Raw genomic sequence first — 7,150 nt, forward strand, 5'->3', positions numbered from 1 at the left:
TTTATATAAGTGTTATCCATTAAAGATTAGAAAATTTAATTTTTAGTATAATGTTATAGTCCTACATTCACGTGTTCTAATATGTATATGATAGAAACATATTTTAGTAGACTTACATTCACAATTTGCACATTTATAATTCTTTTAATTTTTTTTATTAAACAGTTGTAGTGGACTTGTATATTTATAATATTTGGACTAGTATTGTTCTGTACCACCCAAAACGAGTTCTAAATCTTAAGATTAACCCACTAAATGATGTCATTAAACCCTCATTAAAGGTTATCAATCCATGTAATATATGTTGATTACACATCCGATTGCGTCTTATTCATAATTGTATACCCTATTTATTTAATAAACATATATATATTCATTTAAAACTATTATTAAAGAATTGAATTGATAAATATATAAGGCTCATTGCTGCTACAGTTTTAAATGGCAAACTTTATTATAAATGTTAAATAAGTAAGTTTTGTAGATATTTAAAATATAAGTAACGTAATGAATTAGCACAAATATTTTAATTTTACCCTGTAGAAGTGTTTTTTTTAGAAACACATTACGAAATTTTAATTACTAACGAAACTGCACATATTTAATTATATATTTTATAGGAGTTACAAATACATGTATATATAAATAGTTTGATGTGCAACACTAGAATTACTCCATAAAAGATATCTTCATTCCATACTTGAGTAAATATTATTTTATCGAAAACAAATGGCGGGAGTTAACAACCTTCTTATAGCAGTTGCTGTTTTTCTTAGCATGTCACTGTTTACTTGTGCACTAGATTTAGGAGCACCAACTTCTGCACAAGAGCCACGCCCAGGATTGTTCAACTTATTAGATGTATGCGCCAGTCATGCAACAAAAAAGTGTGGAAATGAGATATTTAAATCGGTGTTCTTGAATGGCACACTTTCTCATGAATGTTGTGTTGAACTCGTTTCTACACTAGGGAAATCTTGTCATGACGAAATGGTGAGTTATATCGCTCATGGACCGAACTTTGAAGCACGTTTGCAATACTATTTGGCTAAATCACAAGAAGTATACATTGGTTGTTTTCCTATTCCGAAGGCAATTGCAAACTGATAAAAATCTAGCACGTGTAATCTCGTCAATTATGTTCTCAATGTCCAAACGGTGCACTACTTATGCTACGCATCGAATAATGAAAAGTGGAATAATGTCACGACCCAAAATCGAGGGTCGAGACCGGCGCTAGGGAACGGGAGTGGTTGCTCCGGAACCCGTAGCAAGCCTAAAAAAACAAGTAAATATTTTTTTTTCAATCAAACACAAAATTATGCACAAAACGTTTTCGGGAAAACATCGGAAAACAATATTTCATAATCGTCGAAAACGTTCTTTCAAAACCGATGCATAATCGATTGGAACTAAGGTCTTACTCTGCGATAACATAACTCAGCATTGCCTTGTTCCGAATCATACAATTTCATACCAATTTCATTCATAGACAATTGGTGAAAATATCAAACGGGTAAAAACATAGTTTTATAAATCGTGTATATATATTTTATAAAATCAGAGTTAATAGCTAAATCTCGTTCGGTACAAACAACAAATATAGACTGACATCTACTGACTACTGCAGCGCTACGAATTGAAGCGTACTTCAATACATACTTTATATGTTGCAGACTTCCGGAACAAAAATGGAAGTCCATCTCTTCAAAGTACTATCACCTGAAATAAAACACTGTTGGGGGGTCAGACAACGCTGAGTGAGTTTACACGTTACTAATGGTGTTATATAAAATAACATCGCAATTAAAACAAAACATATATATAAGAACATAATATATATCAAGTATTAGATCCGATCGAAACCTTAATCTTAAACTCATATTATTTCCTATATCCTACTCATATTGTATCCTTTCGTATTATGTCAAATCATTTTAATCCAAGTGGTACGGTCCCGAGATAGTTCAACCGAGTTACTCGTTACCACGTGACATAGTCCCGAGATAGTTCAACCGAGTTACATCATGTCACTGCTTAATCCCAAGGTGTGAGTCCCGAGATAGTTCAACCGAGTTACTCACTAGATACGGGTCCCGAGATAGTTCGACCGAGTTACCTCGTATCTACCAAACATAGTCCTCCTCATTCCCAAACATAATCATCATATAATGAGCTCATATCAAACATTTTTAGATACCAACATCTATTAATGCTAATTCTATGACTGACCGGACACTGGTGATCACACAGCCTATTGACGCCCAATAGGTAGCTCGTTTCCTCGGATCACTATACTAGTTTTATTTTATAAGAAATAACATTCAATAAGAAATAATAATCATTATGAATAATAATGCTTTATGCGATGCATTAATAATAATGATCATAAAATAAATAGCTTTTATTAATAACACACAAAAGTAAATTGTAAACTCACCACTTGCTAACCAAAATCTTCGAGAATTCGTAAAACGGTATCGCGTTCGTCACGTTCCGAGTCCCGTTAGTAATCGTCTCGCCGGGTCTACGAAAATTTGATAATTGCACTAATTAATAAAAATCTAACTAGAATCACTTATCTAAAAATTGGGTTTCTAGCCAACTTCGGCTATCAAAACCGCTTATTTAAAATAGCCCATACTCAAAACAAATTGGACATTTCCATAGTCCGTAACATCTTCTACGACTTTCATTTGGATTCAAACTTCATTTGACGTCTTTAATATTTCCAAAATTTTCCTCAAGGATAACTCTTTAAATTTTTCCTATTTATTTCGTGTTTTTGGACCATCTTTGAGCTACTAAAACCGTCAATTAAAGTGGTCCAAATTCAAAATAAAATTGACATTCCTAAAGTTCGGAATGTCGTCTAAAACTTTTGTTTAGACCTCGGACTGAAATTAGCACCCGAAGGTGTCGGAAGTAGTCCTGAAGTTGGTACCTCAAATCTGAAAATTAAAGCTGTTAAAAACAGTCTTCTAATGCTGCTGTTTCAGAAAGCGGAACAGGGTAACTACAGCGGATACTTTCCAAAAACAATCTGACGTTCTTAAACTTCACACTTTCCTCTACAATATCCGTGAATATTTCAACTGATTCCGACTTACCATTTGTTCACAATTTAATTCCAAAGTTGCCCTTTTGTTATGTTTTAACACTTAGTTTATTTTTCTAACTTATATTTCCAGTTTTTGACTCAACTTCAAACACGGATAATTTTTAATCCGTCTTAACAACACCACGTTTATTTCACTTAAATCTCATCTATGCAACCTCATTAATTTATTATACCCATTTTCGGGTTAATATTATTACGGATTAAGGTCCGTTTTCATAGGCGAAGTAGCCTTCGCGACTTGATTTCAGGATTTCCAGATTTTAATATTTTCAACTCATCATCTATTTTAATCATCCTAACCCTATTTACTTGTTTAAATCCTAATCCGACTATTATAATGTACTCTCCGTATATCCCTTACGATATACCATTTAAACCTTCTCAAAAAACATCACTCAAAGTCGTCCAAAACTTGGTCGAAAGTGAGTGTCATAAACTGTTTTGCGTTTATTTTTCTACATTATATATAAGCTCAGTTTTAAACCCCTTTAACCATGATTTTTGAAGTTCCGAAAACTACGTTTTGGACTCGAGTATGCGTACATCGACCTAATGTCAGTGCGCCATTTTTATGACTGCCGGAGCTCACCGGCAGCTCCGCTAAAAGTGGCAGCAACTGCTGCCTATTGCAGCAGTTTGCTGCTGCACTCTCCAGCAGTTTACTGCTGCACTTTTGCAGCAGTTTGGCTGCTATTTTGGGGCACGGATTCGACGTTAAAAACGTAAATTCCGAGGTGTCCAAACCCCTTGAATTATCTCTGAAAAACAGCCTTCTAAACCATCAAAATCATAGCTCAATTTCAGCCCCTTGACATGTTCAAAAACAGTTTATTTACTTAACTTAAACTCAACCAAAACTCAATCAAACATCAATAATCTTCAAGTTCAGAATATTTTTACCTTGAATATGATGAGTTTGCTTATGGCCGAACCACTCCCTTCCAAGAATCTCCATCAAAACTTCATAATTCAATCTCCAAATCAATGATTCATAACCTTACAAACATCAAACACCTAATATCAAACCTAAAGCTCAAAAACCCAACATTTTCTATCAACCATTCCATCATTTCAAACCATGGAAAGCATCATTAAATGACTTACCTTGTTTCCCTTTTTGTCGTAGGATCAATTTGCCTCCATGGTTATTGAATTTGGTTGAAGAAATGATGAGGTTAGGGTGATGAGCTAGGGTTCGGTTTATGCAGGAGAGGAAGGTGAGGATTTGAGGTTTTTGATCTATAATATTGGCTTGCAAGAGAAAAATGAAGAGGTGGGATTAACATGTGTCTTCATTTAATTGAAAAATGTGGGGAAAAGTCCATATAAATGCTTAAGTTTTGTACCTCTTATAACTTAATTCCCCATCTCTTTGTTTTTCCAATTAATTGACCGGAACCTTGACGATTCTTGATTTATCGATAAATAATAGACTTTGTCGCATTATTAATTTATCTGGGTCCAATATTTTATTTATATCCTTTTGCTTTTTCCGATAATTAAAATTCCGTTTAATAAAATGCTTTCGTCCAAATTTATAAGATTTATTCTTAGGTCCATAAATTTATTTTACGAACCTTATCGTAAAAATTTATTAGCTCGGGACTTACCAATTATTTTATTTTAATTTATCGATTTTTCCCTAGTCCCGCTAAAATCCAATTTTATCGAATAATAATTTTCACTTAAATAATTATTTTACGATAATTTTAATAGACCCGCTTTGGTCTAATTTTTATTTCTTGAACTTAATTTCGATGTCCTTGATTTAATTCTCGCATTTACGCCTCTTGGCACCTTACGTAGTACTTTAAAAGTACGGGGTATTACATTCTTCCCCCCTTATAGAAATTCGTCCTCGAATTTTCATAATTATCGTAATACTCTTTTCATCAAGTATTATCCTTCTTAGAAATTCTTATTGCTCCTTATAAAGACTTAAAGTCTTACTTCGTATACTTTACCTTTTTGAGCATAGTACACTTTTACCTTTACAATCTATTGTTTTCATGAAACTTTCCACATCGTCGTTCCTTGGTGATTTTCCACTCACTTGCTGTGAGCAAAGTTTCTGAATTTCCATTACTCAAATTACTTATCCAGAGTAATTGCCTCACTTCTAGTTTTACTAACCTTGGTTTTATGTCCATCATCTTATCATTACTTTCCTTTTTACGATACCTAATTTCACTCTAGTTGATCATAGAGTGAAAAGATACTTTGTCCTTGTTATTTATTGTTAACTTTACTTCGTTAGCTTGTCAACATCATGATCTTGTATCACGAGTCGAGTTTTTCTTAGAATTTCTCCAGTGTCTACGTCCTTATCGAATTGGTATTACTTAGACCATGAAAATCTTCTTATATTGTTTGCCTTTTTTTTTTTCCGCTATCCAGATACAGTTTCCATACGTATAAGGTTTAACTTAATATTTTTTTCCATACTTCATGGTTTCCTGGTATTGAATCTCATGAAGTTGAAGGTATTCTTGGCATTGTTTGATATGTTTCGCATTCATCTTTCATGGTGTATCTCATTTTTCGATACTTTGATTCCATTTATCTATATCAGACTGGTATTACTTTTTCTTCCCTTAAGGTTTTATTCCTTACTTCCCAAATCGCAGATCCTTTTAGTGGCCTGTCATTGTCAATAGCTATAAGTGGTTTCCACACTATTTTGATTCGTCTCTCGATGTATCGTTGTCCTTTTACATCCTGCCAATTTTTTTTTTTTGACTTATAGTTATCATTAGATATTCTCCATCTAATCACACTTTTCTTTATTTTGATCTCATCCTTAGCGCTGTAATAGTTTTATACCATAAACTACCTTATGGTTCTCGAACAATCTTAGTTCGATCCTTCATAAAGTTCCTTTGTTCCAAAAAGAGAATTAGACTCAATTAATTCAATCTGATTATTCATCTAAGTATCATCCTTGACATGTACTTTACCACTTCTCTGTTACGCATCCTATGTAACAATTCGTTTTGTGTAGGTCCTTTTGATCTCATAGATAAATAATATTTTGAATTATAGAAGTACATCCTTAGACTTCTATAATGATTATCAGTTTCTTCCTCGTAGTTTCCTTGTAATCAAACTCCTTATGAATACTTTTATTCATGATTCATCCCTATTGTAACTCATTACTTTATTCTGTATCCCTTAGTTGCATTTATTAGTACTACTCTCTTATACTTTTGCGACTCATGCCATACACTTTTATTTACTTCCTTAATTGTTTACCCCTTTGCCGTCGTCTTTTACTCCATCTTCCATTGTTGCACTTTCCATCGTTGATAACAATTTTACACATTGCTTCCCTTGGATCACTTTTATATCCAACGCGTTAATAATTGTTGATACTTACGTGATGCGTTCAATACTGACATTTGTTCTGTCAGTAAGACAAAATTTCAATTTCTTATTGAAATTGTACCATTTACTATAATATTGCGTCGATATGTCCAGGTGTCTCCTGAGATCTTTTTGGATCCTAAAACAAATATCATTGTCATTTGACAAGTTTGACTTTGTTCCATCAACCCCTCAAAGGTTGAAGCACTGATCATTAACGTTCTTCATGTTCTTTCTTCTTTAACTCGTCCTTTATATATCTTTACCACACACTAACCCATTTGTATCGAATGAGCGGGTCTCCTATGCCCGCATACTTGATCCATCGTAGTTTGTCTTACACGCTATTATTTCTCGTGTCAAACTTTAGGATCCTTACGTTTGTATTGATTCCTATATCTTTCTTTCTCTTTAATTCCTAATATGATTCAACTTTCCCCCCATATAACTCTTGTTTCTCTTTCTTGTTCGCGTTAAGTTATTCCTTCTCTTATCACAAAATTCTTATCCGAAAACTTTCGTCCTTAACACATTACATATCTTCAAGCAATAGCTTATTCTAGCTTCTTCATTGATTTCGACATATGAACCTTTAGACTTTATATCTTTGACATGATCTTCACCATCTCATGTATCTTACCTTTCGGTAATCATCGTCTACGTTCT

General features: G+C 33.4%; 1 long non-coding RNA gene across 2 annotated transcripts; it reads right to left on the minus strand.

Annotated features, from left to right (window-relative positions):
* Window positions 1-1,376: 1,376 nt before the first annotated feature.
* On the minus strand, window positions 1,377-4,380 carry LOC126661678 (uncharacterized). Of its 2 annotated transcripts, XR_008789710.1 has the most exons (4): window positions 4,226-4,380; window positions 4,022-4,117; window positions 2,441-2,527; window positions 1,377-1,735 (listed from the first exon to the last, which is right to left on the minus strand). It is a non-coding gene; the product is annotated as an uncharacterized LOC126661678 (long non-coding RNA). The 2 variants fall into 2 exon arrangements; XR_008789711.1 differs by lacking the exon at window positions 2,441-2,527 and having other exon boundaries at window positions 4,226-4,374.
* Window positions 4,381-7,150: the final 2,770 nt, after the last annotated feature.

Source organism: Mercurialis annua, linkage group LG8 (assembly GCF_937616625.2).
Source record: "Mercurialis annua linkage group LG8, ddMerAnnu1.2, whole genome shotgun sequence".
Classification (NCBI taxonomy): Eukaryota; Viridiplantae; Streptophyta; class Magnoliopsida; order Malpighiales; family Euphorbiaceae; genus Mercurialis; species Mercurialis annua.